Here is an 18,560-nt window from a genome sequence, read left to right as displayed (position 1 = left end):
AAGCATCGATGATGGGCATTGCAACCTGAGCTTCACTCATTTGCTTCTCAAACAGAGCCTTGTACTTCTCTAGCAGCTGCTTCTTGAATCTACCAGGGAATGGAAGTTTGGGTTCATAGGGGGGGGGAGGAACAGAAGAATTCTCACTTGCTGGAACAACAGCTTCACCATCTTGTATTGTTTTCTTCTCTTGTCCAACTTTTCCTTTACCTTTAGCTTCCAAAATCTTCTCCAAAATCTCATCATTGGTCTTCTCATCAACAATTACCACATCATCATCTAAGTTGATGGCCACCTCTTCACCTAGTTTCTCAGCATCCTTGGTGAGGGTTGTAGGAGGTAACTGCTTACCACTCCTAAGGGTGATAGCTTTGGCCTCCTTGGGGTTTTGGTCAGATTTTCCAGGTAGAGATCCTTGCTGGCGATTCTGGTGAGTGTTCATGGAAGCAAACTGATTCTCTAAATTCTTGACTGTAGAAGCAAGATGTGAGAATTTATTGTTGAGCTCATTGGAGCTCCCATCAATCTTGGAATGAAGGTTCTTCAACTCATAACCAACATGCTTCTCACTTCTAGTTTGAGACTCCAAGATTTGTTTCAGTAAGATATCAGTGCTGCTCTCTTGAGGAGCAGAGAAACCAGACGAGGGATTTTGCTGAGGCTGATAGCTGCCTTGCTGGTTGTTTCTAGGCGGATAACCACTCTGTTGGTTGTTGGGATAGGATTTCTGTTGGTAGTTGTTGTACTGAAAGTTGGGCTCTTTTTTGTACCAGCTACCATTGTTGTTGATGAAACACAACTCTTCCTGACCTTCCAAACCCTCAACCTCATGGACAACAGGTGGTGTCTCTTGGCTTGGGTTACCAACAAAGTGCAGCTGCTCTTGGGTGGCTTTATCAGCAATGAGGATGTTTATCTTATCCTGTAGAGCTTTCAACTCCTTCCTCGTCTGCTTATCATCTGTTCGACTGCCTCTGTCGTGGTCTCCACTGTAGACTGCATCACTCTTTACCATGTTGTCAACCAGCTCCTCTGTATCTTCCTCTGTTCTCCCCAAGAAGAACCCATTGCTAGTTGTATCCAGTCTGGCCCTGTACTTAGGAAGAGCACCACGGTAGAATGTGCTCAGCAAGCTCTCCTTAGAGAAACCATGGTGTGGGCATTGAGCTTGGTAGCCCTTGAATATCTCCCAGGCTTCACTGAAGCCTTCCAAGTTCTTCTGTTGAAAGCTGGAAATCTCATTTCTCAGCTTAGCAGCTCTTGAAGTAGAGAAGAACTTCTCCAAGAATGCTTTCTTGCAGTCATCCCAAGTGGTGATAGAGTCGCTGGGTAGAGACTTCTCCCACTGACGTGCCTTATCCCCCAAAGAGAAAGGGAATAGCTTGAGGTTTAAGGCATCTTCGGACACACCATTGGTTTTTGACAACCCACAGTAGCTGTCGAACTTGTCCAAGTGATCAAATGGGTCCTCTAGAGCCAAGCCATGATACTTGTTGTTCTCGATCACGTTGAGGAGTCCTGATTTGATCTCAAAGTTGTTGGCTGCCACGGCGGGTGCTCGGATTCCCAATCTATGACCATGAATGTTGGGGCGGTCATAAGTGCCAATGGGTCGAGCTGCTCGCTGTGGTGGAACGTTGTTAGCTCCATTGGCGTTCGCATCATTTTGAGGTATGTCTCCCATATCAGTATCCAATCTCTGCAAGCGAGCATGTTGCTCTTCTTCTCTTCTCTTTCTAGCACACTCTCTCTCTAAAGCTCTGATGTCTGCTGCTCTTGGAACTAGGTTTGATGGATCCCTGCTCCGCAAGTTCATACACCTGTAGATGAAAGGGAGGTGAAGAAGGAGAATCAGTAACAAAAGAAAATAAAAATGACTTAGTCTCAAGTAAGTGACTAAATCTCAATGTTCAAATCTACTCAGAATCCGGCAACGGCGCCAATTTGATGTTAGGAGTTTTCAAGGCTCCTAAGACAAATGTTGTAGTATAAATGACTGTCGAACCAATTCTAAGGGATTTCAAAGCACTGAGAATGCAAGTACTTACTTAATCTAAGTGCAACCGATGATTTATAAGGTTTTCTAAATTAAAGATTAATGCTAATGCAGTTGCAGAATAATAAAAGCGATAAATAAAATGACTTTCTTAACTAAAGAAAAGAGAACTCATGGGCATAGGGATTAGACTTTGGGTGATCAAGTTTCGAACTAAGGATGGCAAATGATCAATCAAACTATCAACCTTAAGCTTAGACACAATCTTAAACAACCTCTATGTCTAGATGAATGTTCATTTACTAACATATTTCAAACATCAAATGTCTTTGGTTGAATAATATGAAAGCAATCATTACTAACAAGTCTATTGGCTATCTTAACACCTTTAACAACAAATGTCTTTGGTAAAGTATGTTAAAAGCTTAGGAGAGTTGTCTCAGGCATTTCATCAAACACCTTTTGGGTGGGAGATGCCTATCGATCAACTTTTGATTGGCCAACTCAGAAGATGCATTATGAATACTCTACTAGCAAGGAACAAGAATGATCTACACTAAAACATCCTAGAACTAACCTAATCACCCTTAATCTCCCTAACCCATGAATTCAAAAGGTGATTACTCACTAATCTCCATGATTCCTCTTAAACCCATATTGGATTTCAGATTAATCATGTAGAGAAATAGATAAGAAATCAATAAGAACACAAGATGAAAGCAATGAAATCTGAATCAAAAGAAGTTTTACTAGTTGTTCCCCAGAAAAGAGATCCCCCTGCCTCCAATGGCTTACAAAAGTACTTAACTTAGGTTTAGGCAGTGTAAAACGTGCATAATGAAATGACAAAAAGGCTCTTAGAAAACATGAGTTCGACGGGCAAATAGACGCGGAGCGACCTCGGCATGTGTCTCTGACAAGTCGCTCCGGCCTTCGGGAGCGACCTCAGTGGGTCGCTCTGAGAGGTCGCTTCGGGCTTCGTTTTGTGTCGTCTCGCCATGGAAACGCGAGCGACCTTGGAGCGTCGCTCTGGCAAGTCGCACTGAGAGGGGTGTCTCACGATAGAAACGCGAGTGACCTCTCCATGTCTCTCTGGCCAGGTCGCTCCGGGATGTGTGTCACAGCGACTTCACGGCGTCGCTCCGGTGAGGTCACTCTGGTGCGCTGCTCGTCCGTTGATCGCTTTAAACACTTCTTTTGAGCTCCAAATGCACCCAAATGCCTCCAAGAGCTCCATGTGGTACTCCAACACCTGATAAAGACTCATGTATGGAAAATGCAACCTAAACGTGGCTAAATCCTAGTCTATATGATCAAAATGCACATGAGTGAATGGATAAGACAATGGAAATATGCAAGATATCACCTGTACATTTGACATTACTCAGCCGTGTCGTTAAAATAACTTAGCCACAACAAAGTAATTACCTTTATACCAAACTGCTTAGTGATAGCTATTCCGACGCTCGTAGGGCGAACGCCCGGACCAACGTCGCCAAGAAAGTTCTTGTACAACATACTAAAAATATCTGGTGTTGCTTGTCGAGATCGATTAGAACGCTCTGTGCAGGAACATGTATGCTTTGAATCGTAAATACGAACATAAAACGCCTTGGATTCTCCTTGGGTAGAAGCACAAACTCTCTAGAGACATCCATCAACCCAACACTTAACAACGTATGATGTCGGGGTTGATGTTTCTACATCAAAATCAAATTTATACCTCACTGTAAAAAGTTTCAGTCGTCTCTCCAAATCAACTTTACTATCGTATCGTTGACCTACAGCAATGTCTATCGACGACATCTCCATACTTAGAACCTCCAGATTCCCTTTAGATCCGCTCATTGAGAAGTTCTGATATCTCTTCTTGGGAGGTAGCGTTGGTGAATCTTCGTCATCTGTAGGAGACTCACCGTATGAGCTGAAGTTATCATCTTCAGATGACGCACCGTCTGAATCGTCGAACATATCAAATCGGCTTTCAAATTCATCATCTTCTTCGTTTTCTTCTTTTTCTTCGCCAATTTCATCTTCTCCGACTACGTCATGTTTTTCTCCTTCGACATTACTAGAGCAGTCATTCTCATTGTCCTCTTGTTCCTTCTCCAAACTGCAACCAACGTAACTCCCACTGAAATTTTCGTCTCTGGACTCAACTACTGAAGCTTCTGCTTCTGCTTCTGAGCTAAAGCTCAAAAATGTTTTACTCTTCTCTCTTGCTATGTTCTCCGTAATCTCCACACAAAGGCGTAGTTGTTCGATTTTTTTCAGGCTTAGAAAACCTTGCAATTGTCGAGTATTGGACACGTAAACTGGTGGAGTGTCGTGCACCATCGTTTTCAATGTTTTATTCGAGAACATGTAGCTATGCTGAATATGATCCTTCAAATCATTCAATCTGTAATCATCGAGAACAGACTTTGCGAAATCTTCATGTGTTGTTTTCTCATCTAAATGAAGAACTTTACACCCTCTACTGTCGACGTTGAATACATATTTGTTTTTCTTAACCCAGTTAACAATAATTACCGGATCCATAACCAACTGAGAAAGATGAAGACGATAGATAACTAAGATGAAGAAGAACATGAACAGTCTCATAAAGCAAGTTATAAATTTCGTTCGTTAGTGATGACATGGCAAGGAGTTTGTTGACATGGCGGATTCCGAGTCTGTATCTTGGATTTTTTTACAAAACTCAGCCAAAAAGTTAACATTACCTCAGCCTTTAAGTAACAATAACTCGGCTATCACGTATTTAATTAACCCAGCCATGTCGTATTTAATAACACTCCAACAAAATATCTCAGTCATTATGAAATTAAAACTCAGCCGTAATTGAAGAGAACCCTTTTTACAAAAATCAGCCGTAATTGAAGAGAACCCTTTTTACAAAAACCATAATGTAAAATATAAACCAACCGTAATAATGTCACAGCAAAGAACATAAAAAGAGAAAAGATTCTGATAGAATACATCTTCACCACTCCCTTGTGTCCATAATCACGCTCATCGGTTCAAGCTTACGGAAGAAGAGCCCCAACTCTTTGATCCAGAAACAGCGGTTACACATTTTGTCACCCTTACTGTTTTCAATGTACCACAAGACCCAATCTCGCTCCATAACAGGAACACATTGGCAACTATAGAACGAAGGAACAACGGTTGAAATGAACTCGTCCCTCTTTGCCAGAAACTCGTCACTGTGCGACAAACCCCATGCCCATTTTAGAGATCGAACTAGTTTCTCGATCCTTACAACTGATTCCCTCGTAAAACGAGCAAAATACTCCTCATCACCCCCAAAATATTTTTCTAGTCATTGCGTATGTATACACAGCACGCTCATATCCTTCATACGCTGCAAGCTTCATGAAAGCAAGTCATGAAAGCAAGTCCTTCTTCCTGAAGGTTAAATGTGAAGAAAAACTGTACACCCTTCATATAAAGTGTGCTTGGATTTCTCTCTGCGTTGGAAGTTTTAAACAACTCAGGAGGCATATTGAGTCTCCTGGGAACGGATAACACATCGTAAAAATGGTTTACCCTGCTCCGCTCTACTAACGCCTTCATCGTCTTGCACGATGCTCTTAGGCCATAGAGATCTGTGAAGGAGTTACCGGCCACACGTTCAACCACTAACGCCTGAATCTCTTCAGGCAATTCAAGTATCGGGAAATAATCCATTAATGTAACGTTCATATAACTAAGCAATGATATTTGACATAACTCAGCCATGTTGGTTAATATAACATCGACGCCTTCGTAGAGATCGAGACGGTAATACTTTATTATTTAACTCATAATATAACTCAGCCATTAATATTAACATAACTCAGCCGTTAATATTTTAGGTTTTATCATGGTCCATCGAGATTTAGGATTGATACTTTGGGACGGCTGAGTGTGGAAAATACGGCTCAGAACTAATATCGAGGCTTTTATAACATCGAGACGATACTTGAGTATTTAAAAACTGATTTAACATTCACGGTAATCTTTTTTATAATATTAAACGCCTTATAATAATGGGACGTTTCGTCTTTCTTGATTTGATGGCTCAGAACTAATATCGAAGCCATTTATAACATCGAGACGATAATCGCGAGGAGTTTTAAAAGTTAAATAATGCAGAAATTAACGATAACTCAGTCGTAATACGAAAACATTAAAATCCATACCTCAGCTGTTATACTAATCAAGAAAACCCAATATAATCGTAACATGTTTATACAACTCAGTCGTAATGTAAAACATTAAAACCCAAAACCCAGCCGTAATACAAAACATTAAAACCCAATTCTTTTCATCGTCTCTCTTGCTCTGTCATTCCGATTCATTTTGTCATCCTTGTTCTCCGTAAACTGGTGGAGTGTCATTCGTTGAATACATATCTGTTGTTGCGAATTCAATCTGTTGTTCTCAATTCATTCAATCTGTAATCATCGAGTACAGACTTTGCGAATTCTTCATGTTTTGTTTTCTCATTTAAATGCAGAACTCTACACTATCTACTGTCGGCGTTGAATAGATATCTGTTTTTCTTAATCCAGTTACCATAAACAATAATTACCGAATCCATAAGATCTCGGAGAAAGATGAAGAATAAGATGAAGAAGATAGATATATAGATAGATAAAGAAGATGAAGAAAAAAGATGAACAGACAGACAAACGTAGTTGTAAAGTAGTTCGTTAGCAATGACATGGCAAATCCGAGTTGATGACATGGCGAATGACATGGAAATCGGTTAATCAGCCGACAAACAAATATATAACTCAGCCTCCGTAAATCAGCTCTCATTTACAATGTAAGTCAGCCGAACCATGGAAATATTTCAGTAATTAATCTTTTGATCCTTAATCAGCCGTAATTAGGATGAAAAACGATAAATCAGCCTTATCGTCACTTACGAGGAAATAACTTACGAGGAAAGAACGAGAAATCCACCAACTTAACACGTTTTTTTTGCCACCAACCTAATTTTTCGTCGTAAATTCCTAGCAAAATTCAACTACCAGATTCGAAAAATTTCTATATATATGGAGGTTTGAACATAATTTTAAGCACACCAACAAGAAAAAAAACGTGAAAAAAATGTCGGGCTTGGGAAATATTTTCGAGTTGCGGAGGTGGATGTATATGCATAGAGATGCTAACGGGAGAGTGACGAAAGAATATCTTGCTGGGTTGGAGCGTTTTATGCATCAAGCAGATTCTACACCGCTCGCCCAAGAAAGCGGTAAAATATTTTGTCCTTGTAGGAAATGTAACAATTCAAAGTTGGCAAATCGTGAAAATGTTTGGAAGCATTTAGTAAATAGAGGTTTCACGCCAAATTATTATATCTGGTTTCAACATGGAGAAGGTTATAGTTATGATCAGAATGAAGCTAGTAGTAGTAATAGCAACTTTCAAGAAGAACCGGTTGATCATCAATTGCATAATGCACATAGTTACCATCAGGAGGATCAGCCGATGGTAGATTATGATAGGGTTCATGATATGGTAACTGATGCATTCGTAGCTCATGATGATGAAGATGAAGAACCTAACATAGATTCAAAAAAGTTTTATGAAATGTTAGATGCGGCAAATCAACCACTTTACAGTGGTTGTAGAGAAGGTCTCTCTAAATTGTCATTGGCTGCTAGAATGATGAATATTAAAACTGATCACAATCTACCTGAAAGTTGCATGAACGAATGGGCAGATTTATTTAAAGAGTATTTGCCGGAAGACAATGAGTCTGCTGATTCTTATTATGAGATTCAGAAACTGGTTTATAGTCTTGGGTTGCCTTCGGAGATGATAGATGTTTGCATCGACAACTGCATGATCTACTGGGGAGATGATGAGAAGTTGGAAGAATGTCGATTCTGCAAGAAACCACGATTCAAGCCGCAAGGAAGGGGACGTAATAGGGTACCGTACCAAAGGATGTGGTACCTACCAATTACAGATAGATTGAAAAGATTGTACCAATCGGAGCAGACTGCTGGAAAGATGAGGTGGCATGCCGAGCATACTCAGACGGATGGTGAGATGACTCATCCATCAGATGCAAGAGCCTGGAAACATTTTAACAAAGTACATCCGAATTTCGCTAGCAATAGCCGGAATGTGTACCTCGGATTATGCACAGATGGATTTAGTCCATTTGGAATGTCAGGGAGACAATATTCATTGTGGCCTGTCTTTCTTACGCCATACAACCTGCCACCGGAGATGTGCATGCAACGGGAGTTTTTATTCTTGACCATATTAATACCCGGTCCGAAGCATCCAAAAAGGTCACTTGATGTTTTCCTACAACCACTGATAAAAGAGTTGAAGGATTTGTGGTCAACAGGGGTGAGGACGTATGACTGCTCAACGAAGAAGAATTTTACGATGCGAGCTATGCTTTTGTGGACCATAAGTGACTTTCCTGCCTATGGGATGTTGTCTGGATGGACTACACATGGGAGATTAGCTTGTCCATATTGTAATGGAACGACAGATGCATTTCAACTGAAGAATGGTAGAAAGACAAGTTGGTTCGATTGTCACCGTCGATTTCTTCCAGTTGGCCATCCGTACCGAAGAAACAAGAATTTGTTTAGGCACAAAAAGGTTGTGAGAGACACTCCTCCTCCATATCTAACTGGAGAACAAATTGAAGCGCAAATCGACTACTACGGAGCTAACGAAACAGTTCGCTGGGGTGGTAATTGGCATGTCCCTCGTAATATGCCTGATTCTTACGGTGTTCATCACAACTGGCACAAGAAGAGTATATTTTGGGAGTTACCATATTGGAAGGATCTTCTTCTGCGCCACAACCTTGATGTGATGCATATAGAGAAGAATTTCTTTGAGAACATCATGAATACAATATTGAATGTCCCAGGGAAGACAAAAGACAACATAAAATCGAGGTTGGACTTGCCGGATATTTGCTCAAGAAGTGAGTTACATATAAAAAGCAATGGCCAAGTTCCCGTTCCAATTTTTAGATTGTCTTCAGAAAAAAAGTCGGTTTTGTTCAATTGGGTGGCATCAGAAGTGAAGTTCCCTGATGGGTATGTTTCAAATCTTTCAAGATGTGTTGAAAAGGGTCAAAAGTTCTCCGGGATGAAGAGTCATGATTGTCATGTCTTTATGCAACGACTTCTGCCATTTGCATTTGCGGAGCTACTTCCAACAAACGTACATGAAGCACTTGCAGGTAGTTTACAATAGGACAATAATATTAAATTGGTTTAGTTTACAATAATAGTATTTGACTAACAATGTGTTTAATTGTTTTTGGAATAGGCATTGGAGCATTTTTCAGGGATTTGAGCACACGCACTCTTAAAGAAGAAGTCGTAGAACAGCTTCAGGAGAACATTCCTATCTTATTGTGCAACTTGGAGAAGATATTTCCTCCAGGCTTTTTTGACGTGATGGAGCATCTAGCTATCCACCTCCCATATGAGGCATTGCTTCGTGGACCGGTACATTACGGATGGATGTATCAGTACGAGCGAGCCATGAAATATTTGAAGGGAAAAGCAAAGAACCTCGCCAAAGTTGAAGGTTCTATAATTGCTGGAAGTTTGACAGAAGAAGTTTCTCACTTCACATCGTACTACTTTGCGTCAAAAGTACGTACCCGAAGAAGAGCTCCAAGAAGATATGATGATGGTGGCGTTGCGCCCACATATGCAGTTGTTGGTGTTCCAGAAATCTTTAGCCAGATTGGACGACTTGGTGGGAAATCAAAACAGGTTTGGTGGTCGAGTGAAGAAGACGCTCATAGTGCACACACCTATATTCTACTCAATTGCGAGGATCCATTGATGCGTTATTTTGAAAGGTAACTTAAATTGAGTATACATTATATAATTGAGAGAGATTAATTCATGTAAAATGTGAATTTACAGCATGTTTGTTTCACAAGTCAAAGAAACATTTCCTGGTATATCCACAAGTGACGTAGACAAAAGAAAAGATCAACACTTTGTTAAGTGGTTGAAGAATCAGGTATTAATCAAATACTTTTAAAATTTTCATACATGAATGATTTGTATTTCAACGTTCTTTTTATTTTTAAATAGGTTGATTATGACGACGATGCAGATTATCCTAAGTGGTTACACGAAGTAATTCAATCTCCACTTGTAAAGGTCACCACATCACAGATGTATTTCACACGAGGCTATACTTTTCACACATATGAGTATGGTAAACAGCGGGCAACCAGTAACTATGGAATTTGTGTGAAAGGAGAAACAGATTTCTACGGAATCTTGACGGAGATTATTGAAGTCGAATTCCCAGGGATATTGAAGCTAAAATGCGTCCTCTTCAAGTGTGAATGGTTCGACCCCGTCGTCAATAGAGGTGTTCGGTTGAACAAATTCGGTGTAGTAGATGTCAACGGTGGCCGGAGGTACAACAAATTCGAGCCCTTCATCTTAGCTTCACAAGCAGACCAAGTTAGCTTCCTTCCATACCCACGGATGAGAGAGTCGGGTATAAATTGGTTAGCCGTGATCAAAGTTACACCTCGAGGACGAATCATCGTAGGAGAAGAACCACCATTGCAAGAAGAACAAATAAATGAAGTTCATGAACCTGAACAAGAAATTGATGACATCCTTCTCATTGATCCGCATAATCACGAGTATGAAGATCTTACCGAAGATCCCACGGAGGAAGCTGTTGAAGACGAGTTTCATGTAAATGATGATGTTTCAAGTGATGACGAGAATGTCGATGAATCCGATTAATGTATTTCATATTTGTATGAGTTTGATTTATTATATATAATTAAAGATAATGGGAGTTTATTTATAAATAAGATATCGACATTAATTATAAGTAAAGGAATTGTGTTTTTATAATTTTCGGTTTGGATTAGAATGAATTGCTTGAGGTTAAAGGATAGAAGTGTTTGATATATGAAGTAGAAGATAAAGAAGATGTGGTTTGGGATTTGGGGTTTCGTTTTAGGGGTTTAGAGACAGTCGTCGTACTTTCCACGTTATCTCACGGGAATTTTACGACGATTTATAATACATTACCTCGCATATTCCACGGTAACAGTAAACGTCGTAAGAGCCTCGTTAACTTACGTGGACTAAGAGACGATTTATAATTAAAAAAGCGGACCTCGCTTATTCCACGTAAGACCAAAACGTCGTAAGAGCCTCGTTAACTTACGTGGAATGAGCGAGGTTAGCTTTTTTATTTTACTTTTCGTCGTTAATTCGTCGGTAAATATAAACCCTAAACTAAAATGAAACCCAAATCCCTAAACCCCAAATGTGCAAACCCTAAAACTCCCCATCCTACTTCATATAAACTAAAAAAAAATTAATTTTCAATTTTATATAAACTTAAAAAAAAAAGAGAAGAAAGATATTGGAAACACATATGACGAGATACGTAAGTGTAGCCCACATAAATCTACATCATTTGTATTCAAATATCTTCTTCTCTTTTTTTTTTGTTTTTAAACCTTTCATATATGATTTGTAGCGTGTGTTTGATTTGTTGTGTGATATGTCAAATTCAAAATTTGTAAAATTGTTTTCCAACGTATTAAACCTTTCAAATTCAAAAAAATATATATATTGAAGTTAAAGGGTTAGAAATATATGAAGTATAAGATAAGAAATATAAGAAAGATAGGGTTTGAGGTTTGGAGATAAGAAAGATAGGGTTTGAGGTTTGGGGTTTAAGATTTTAGGGGTTAGCAAAAAAAGCCTCGCTATTTGCACGTAAAATCGATGATAAAAACAAAAATCGTCGCAAGAACGACGTTAAATAAAACACGGGCCTCTGTATATCCTCGTTAATTTGCTTGGGCCTTGCGACGAAACGAAAGACGGGCCCACGTAAAATCGATGATAAAACAAAAATCATCGCAAGAACGACGTTAAATAAAAGACGGGCCTCTGTATATCCTCGTTAATTTGCTTGGGCCTTGCGACAAAACGAAAGACGGGCCTCTGTCTTTCCTCGTTATTTTGCGACGAATTTTCGACGAACACTAATCCTATATATAGGCGAAACCGCAGCCCTCTTCATTTCCTCTCTAATTCCTCTCTACAGCCTCTCCATTTCCTCTCAACATGGTAACTCTCTTTCCTCTCTAAGTAGTTTAGGGAATTTAGATTAGGTGGTTAGTTTAGGGAATTTAGTTTACGAAATTAGTTTACAAAATTTAGGTTTCCTCATTTTATTAATTACGTAGTTAATACTGTTCATAATTTTTTATTTACTCTTGACTTTAATTTAGAAATTTAAATTTTGCAGACTATTCGTAGACACCAGCGTAGTGCTCACTACTCGCAGATGTTCGGTCCACCGGGTAGTCGGTTAGACCCGCCTTCACTTCCCGGTTCTTCTTCAGCTCCCGGTTCTTCGGGTCAGCAGGAGACCGTCCCCGAGACTCAATCTTCTCAGAGAGTCTCGCCTTCTTCTACGGCATCGCCATCAGTTCCTCATGTGCCTCCTCCGGTAGCTCCTCCTCCGATGCCAGCTCCTCATGTGCCTCCTCAGATGCCCGCCCATCAGGTTCATGCTGATTTGATGGTGCCAGCGAGTTGTCCTTACTCTCAGTACACTGTTGAGGACATTCTCGGTTTGCCAGGCAGAGAAGGCTTACCGATCATAGACCCCGACCGACCTGAAGGAACACTTTGGTATGTATGTTACATTTATTTTTTAAAATTCATTTGTGACTTTAATAAATATTTAAAACTTTGAATTTGTTTTTTTTTCAGGTTTGGGGTTGATAACTGCCTTGCAACAGAAGTAACCGAGACGATTAAAGGTTACTTCTCCATGGCACATCCCAACTGGAAATCCACTCCGATCTACATCAGAAGGACGTGGTTCAAGATTTACGCTGTAAGTTTTTACAATTTATTCCTGATTTATATTTTTTTAAATTTTATTTTTCTAAACTAATTATTAATATTTTTTTTTTGCAGCAAAAATTTAATTGGTCCATGGGGGTCACTGAGAAGGTGCGGAAAGAGTTTATCGACAAGGCGAAGAAACGTTTGTTGGACACGGTCTCCAACTGGAAGGGTGACTGGATCGTGAAGGGCTATGAGCGGGGCAAACCCACAACCATCACCACGGACGTGTGGGATGGCCTCATCCGTTACTGGAGGGATCCTGATGCCATGAGAGTCGCCCAGTCTTGCTCCGCCTCCCGTAACTCGGTAGATGAGCACGGCCACAGGGCGATGCAACATAGTACGGGCCAAAAGCCACACGCCCGCGTCCGTTTGGAAATGGTACGTAATTTAAATATTTAACTTTTTGATTTTTAATATATATATATATATATATAATAAAAACTTTCTTAACTATTTTTAGGCCAAGGAGTTGGGACGTTTACCGACTCTTATGGAACTTTTCGATCGGACCCACAAGAACAAGGCGGGCGCATTTGTAGATGAGAAGTCTGAGAAGATCTACAATGATGTGGCAGCTCGTATTGACGAGCGTGAGACCCAGCTGGCGCAGGAGTCCGCCGACGGATCACCCGTCGTCTTATCCACAATAGAAGTGGATAGAATTTACGAGGAGGTAAATTTTATATAAATTTTTTATTAATTCCATTTTACTTTAAAATTTAAATTTTAATATATATTTTATTGTTTTTTAAGGTCGCTCCCAAGAAAAAGGGACGTGTGTTGGGGATTGGTTCCGTCAACGATGTTCCGAGAGCGACTTCCTCTTATGGCCAGAGACGGGATGATGAAGTCTCTCAGCTGCGCGACGTGTTGGAGACGACACAACATCAGCTGTCGTCGACACAAAACGAGTTGGCCTCGACAAAATCGTCGTTCACAGCTCGTATGACTGGTCTCGAGAACTTCTTGGACGTCATAGCGGCCACAAATCCGGAATGGGAGGCCATGATCAGGACCATGAGACAACAAAACCCCATTCCAGGCGAGACATCCGTGCAAGTCAACGAGGAAGATCTCTCGAGAAGGAGCGAGGAATTCTACGACGCGGCAATGCAGCATTAGTTTTTTTTTGTTATTGTATTTTAAAATTCAAAACTTATTTATATATTATATAATTTTATTTTAATTTCAATTCGATTTAATTTCAATTAAAATTTTATTAATAAATTAAATAAATATAATTTTTATTTATAAATTCAGTAAATAGAAAACAAAGTAATTGCGTCGCTAATTCCCGATATATTAACGAGGAAAATTAACGACGAAATATCGAGGAACAATTAACGAGGATTTTACGTGGATTTAGTTACGATTCTATTACGACGAATTGTTTTCGTGTTCCTTACGTTTTTATTACGACGAATTTATTTAGAGGTTTTTGCGGGTCTTTTACGACGAATCATTTACGAGTTTCTTACGAGGAAGCACAACGACCGCGTTACGTGGAAACCCCACGTGGTCTTTACGACGAAAACTTAATTCTTCTTTACGAGGAAAATATAACCTCGCTAATTAACGAGGAAATGGCGACGAATCTTCTCTTACGACAATCATATAACGACGAAACGCCTTTCATCGCCATTTCCTCGTAAGCCTTCTTTTCCGAGGAAATAACGACGATTTTGGCCGTCGTTAAATTTGTGTTTTCTTGTAGTGAAATTCCTAAACTATCCAACACCGTTCTCAGCCTTCAATGTGATCCGCAAGAGGGTGACGTTCACCTCATTTCTTCGGTTACAGGAACTCACCCGACACCTCCGGAGTAGCTGGTGTTAGACGGCTTCTTCGAGCTTGAGCTCTCCACTGATCATTATGCGTAAACCGAATAGATAAAAGGGGGAAGGAGCATACCACATGGCAAGCGCTGCACCACAAGAATCCACCGGCAGGATTGAAAGAACCGCGAATGTGAAAATATGTATTTCTCATCTAATGCCGTCACACCAACCTAGACAAGTATCTCATAAACAAGTTAGAGCACAATAAATACCTAAGAAATTGTTCGTTAGGCCCATACGAACCGGTCTAATCGGGTCAAAGAAGACTCCAAAATCTACGATTTGAATATCTCCAGATCTCCTAGAGAACTTCTTGATAATAAAATTGGGGTCGAGAGATAATGTTGAGATAAGAGTAGAGATTGGTCCACATCTTGATTGATACTCTTGTACATGAAAGTGCCGCTAAAGATATATACGACCACAATTATAATTCTTACAAATGATGAGTATTGAATGGAAGGTAGAGCTGTATCACTTAAAGACGATGTATTCTGAAAAAATGGATTTTTTATCTTTCATACTACTTCGACTAATAAGTCCTTGAAAAGACAACACTTGAAAACATATGCACTCAACTTTATTTGTTTTCTTTGGGTTAGACTATGTACAATTGAATTCAACACTCTGCTTTACGCATTTTTACAATCTAGATCATCGTCTCTTTTTTCCACCTATTAATTCAACACCCATACAAAATTTTTCACTACAATGGTTTTGTTTTATAAATTTCAATACCATACCCCACAAATTTTAATTCATATTATTATTATATAATTTTGATAGTTAAATAATAATAAAAAATTGATTGTAACTAAATGAAATAACTAAAATGACATAACTTAATAATTTTAAGTTTATTTTATTTTTATTCTTTACTATTTTTTTACAAAAAAAAACCCTAAAAATAATATTATTAAAACAAATATACCATATAGTTGAGGTCCTAAAATTTAATATTGATAAAAATATAGAAATTACAATGAAAATGACATTTTTATTATATATATCCAAATGAAATGAAAGTAGTTTCTATTTATAGAGCATTAAAAATAATGAATTTTGATCTAATTTTTATTTTGTAGCAAAATGTTCAAATATAAAATAATTAAGTTTGAAATATTTGGTGGAAATAAAAATCATACAAATCTGAAACACCAATCAATAGAAGATGTAGAAGAGTTAGGTCCATTTTATGTTCTTTCAACTAGTTGAAATTATTCAACTACTGTGAATCCACGTATGCTCCCTCTTTAGAGCATCTCCAACCCACCTCTATATTTGCTTCTATAATAGCATTTAGAGATAAAATCACTTCAACCCTACTTTATTTATTCCTCTAAAATAGAGATTGCTATTTTCATCTCTATATTTAGAAGAAGAAATAGCATTCCTCTATAATAGAGACATATTTTTTTATTCAAAAAATGATCTTTTAACTTTTTACTTTAACAATTATAACCAAAATAAATATTTTTAGTGAAAATGTACTGTTTATATCAATATATAATCATACTTTTATTTACATAATAGTTTCTATAAAAATATTCAGTGTAAATAATATCATAATTTTTATGAATGTTAAATTAAATTGGGTTGGTTTTGAGCTTTCACAAATAAAATGTACTATTTGTAAATCTAAAAAAGAATATATCAAGAATATTCTTTTGTAGAAGAAGAAATATATGAATACATTGGAGACAAATTCATCTCTATTATAGAGTTTCTCTATTTTAGAGGAAAAAGTAGGGAAATACATTGGAGATAGTTTTTTTTTTTTTGACGTCAAAAGGCCATTCTATTACTCAAACTTGAGGTGGTCTGGGTAACCAAACCGGAATAGAACAACCAACAAAATGTAACTCCCTATGAAAAGATCTAGCATTCTTAGCCAAAAAATCAGCAGTCTGATTGTGCGTCCGTGGAACTTGAGAGATTTTGAATGCTGGGAAGCATATCTGTAGCGTCCCTATCCTTTCCAATTCTGTCGAAAAGCTTGGCCACGCCTGAGGGTCCTTTACCATTGCAATTAGTTCCTTACAGTCTGTCCCAAAGCTTTAGCAGTTCGAATATTGTAGCATACTCTCCATCGCCCACCGCAGTGCTTCTACTTCCGAGTGTAAGGCTGATTCGCGTCGGGGAAGGTTCCTTGTTCCCATAAGTTGAGTGTTCCCTGAACTATCCATCCATGCCCATCCGCTTCCACTAAAGTTAGCAGAAGATGTCCAAGATCCATCTAACAAGCAAATATTTCCCAAGCGTACGACTTGGGGTTCCTCATTTATATTATCGTGTGCCACAAGTTGTACCACTTCATTAGCATCAAACCAAGCGTGACATTCACTCTCTGCATGTCTAACTGGATCCAATGGATCTCTATCTATTCCCCTGAAGAGCTTTTCATTCCTAGCTTTCCAAATGTACCATATTATCCAGGGATGTGGGTCTCTATCTTGCTCTGGCCCAATGATACTATTCTTCCTCCAGAATAGATAATCCATATTTGCGTAGACGCTCGAAAGCGGAAAAATATTTGGGCCTGTCGGAGTAGATGATAGAGACCACACTTGAAGAGCTGGTGGACATTCAAAAATTGCATGTGTAACGGTCTCCTCCACTTCTCCACATCTTGGGCAATAATTATCGCACCTCATATTACGTCTAACTAAGTTCCTCGTTACTGCCACATGACCAGTTAACAACTGCCATATAAGATGACATATCTTCGTAGGAGCCTTCAATTTCCACGCAAAGGCTTGGAGCTTTGTAATACTTGGCTCTAAAACATCCTTTTCCTCTGCTACCTTTAATAAATTCTGAACCACCTAATATCCAGATTTGACCGTGTATTGGCCATTTCTTGTAAAGTCCCAGCAGAAGGTATCACGACGATGAGTTGAACTTATTGCCAAGCTCCTTATGAATGGTATATCCTCAGGATGAACATAATACTCCAATAGTCCCACATCCCATTCCTTTACTCCCTGATCAATAAGATCGCTTACTCTCATATTAGGATGCATCACAGGCGCTATGGGGACAGCTGGCCTCGCGGGGGTCGATGGGATCCATGGATCCTCCCATACCTTAACTTCATAGCCTGAATGAATCTTCTGTCTAATGCCCAGTAATAACAATTTTCTTGCAGCAGAAATGCTAGTCCACACATAGGATGGGCTGGTCACAGCGTTTGCTCTCAAGGGAGAACTCAATCTATAATATCTTCCCCGTAAAACTCGAGCGACAAGAGAATCAGGGAACTGTACTAGTCTCCATCTTTTACAATGGTTTAATCAGTTGAATGAATTATTCAACATGTCGATTGCTGATGGTCTTATACATATGAAAAGTGCCAAAAGATAAAAGTTGGTTTCGGACCGCCGGTGTTTCGATTATGGTTGGTATAGTATCGCTTCATTCATGGACTGGAGACGTACATATACATATGGTTTGAATCGGGTTAGTATAGTAATAGTGAACGTATATGTGTGGACAATTTACATCTCATTTTACCAACTTTTTATATAAATATCTGTTTTGTTCTCCTTATCCAATTTTCCGATATTTATTTAAAATACGATAGAACGTATATGTCATTTAAGAATACACCTTTCTATTATAAGCTCAAAAGTATGACCGAAACATAAAACTTCTCAAAATTTTAGATTATTTCCACTAAATACAAGATTCATATAGAAATTTATCATATTCCAATATATGTGATGCTACTCTCGACGTCATATTCAACTCAAAAGCGGTTTATTTTATAATCTCTGTGAGATAAATCCAAAACAATGTTTTATGGTAAAAAAAGATTAA

The 18,560-nt window shown here is 38.8% G+C and overlaps 1 non-coding gene across 1 annotated transcript; it reads left to right on the top strand.

Moving 5' to 3' along the window:
- Window positions 1-1,145: 1,145 nt before the first annotated feature.
- On the top strand, window positions 1,146-1,252 carry LOC125584648. The gene has a single exon (XR_007321558.1). It is a non-coding gene; the product is annotated as a small nucleolar RNA R71 (small nucleolar RNA).
- Window positions 1,253-18,560: the final 17,308 nt, after the last annotated feature.

This window comes from Brassica napus, chromosome C3, assembly GCF_020379485.1.
Source record: "Brassica napus cultivar Da-Ae chromosome C3, Da-Ae, whole genome shotgun sequence".
NCBI lineage: Eukaryota > Viridiplantae > Streptophyta > Magnoliopsida > Brassicales > Brassicaceae > Brassica > Brassica napus.
This window is presented reverse-complemented; position numbering and strand designations above follow the sequence as displayed.